The sequence below is a fragment of the Pantherophis guttatus genome, chromosome 3, assembly GCF_059756535.1.
Source record: "Pantherophis guttatus breed Tessera chromosome 3, ASM5975653v1, whole genome shotgun sequence".
Classification (NCBI taxonomy): domain Eukaryota; kingdom Metazoa; phylum Chordata; class Lepidosauria; order Squamata; family Colubridae; genus Pantherophis; species Pantherophis guttatus.
Window position 1 is genome coordinate 54,788,980 of NC_142065.1, and position 1,260 is coordinate 54,790,239.

Consider the following 1,260-nt stretch of genomic DNA (forward strand, 5'->3'; position numbering starts at 1 on the left):
GTGGTTTTTCTGCCTGGAAATGAATTGACGACAAACCTTTGACCCCTTTGTTTGCAGCTGTGGGGGTACTTTACAACTGCTCCTGCTGCTCCTCCTCCTCGATCTGATAGTTGTGGGTCTCAGACAAGAAACAGGGAAACCTTCGCTTTGATATTGACCATCTTTTGTATCAGATCTGAAGAAATCTAGTTTGTTGTGTTGCTGTGTCCTCTTGTGTACGGTGAATGGGGATCAATGGCTGCTATCTCCTCATCTTTACGAGGAAATGGTGCTGTTGCTGGCATGCAAGAAGCAGGGAAAACATCTTAAGTCTCAGAACAGTGTACAGATCTGGGACTGTTGATTTTGAAGAGCTGGAGTTCCTGAATTTTAAGTTCTTGATTTATTTTGTTCACCTAACTTGTTTGGCCTTAGTTCTGATTTTAATTTGAAGAAAGTTTGAAATTGCTTTGCATCTTGCTCATAACCTTTTCACCAAATTGAAAAGAAAAAATAACTCATAAAAAAATATTAAATGATAGCGCGTTTCCAGACACAGTTGAAGAGCTCCTCCACCACCAGGGGCTTTTCTTCAGAGTTATGCAGTCCTGGGTGTAGTTCTGAATGGAAGAAGAGTTCCTGAGAGCTAGAGCGCTGTCATTTAAAACCTGTACGATTGTTATTGGTGCTCTTACTTGACCCGTTTTGAAGCAAATGGTCTACACACCTTGGATGTGCATGCAACCTTGATCGTAGGTACGGCTGCAAACTTTTTAGTTTGTAGTACAGATGATATCAGGAGGAAAAAAAAAGTGGTGAAACTTTGAAAAAAAAATGTGCTATATTTCCTGCATTTGGGGATCTTGAGCTTTGGAAAGCTGTTCCCACTGTGCAGGAGTACAACTCTTTGCTGCAGGAGACTTCGGGGCACAGTTGACTACACATCACCAGAGGTCAAGAGGAAGCGAACAGTGCTGCACCTGCATCGTGGCTGCAGAAACTGCATTTGTTTCCCAAGTCTCTTAGAATTAACTAGTTGCCATTTGACATGCAGATGGAAGACATCTTGAAATGCAAGCTTGCTCTGGTTGCCTTGAAATGCTTAACCTATTGTGGATAAAGAACACTAGTGCGGTCCTATATCCATGCACGATGATTGCTAGGCAGCAGGTGCTTATCAACCAAGGATGCTACGATTGTGTTCCACAAAATATGGGTTCCCATGGCAAACTGCTGTATAAAACTCTTAAACAGGTAAGGGGGTTTTAAGAGGTCAAAGTG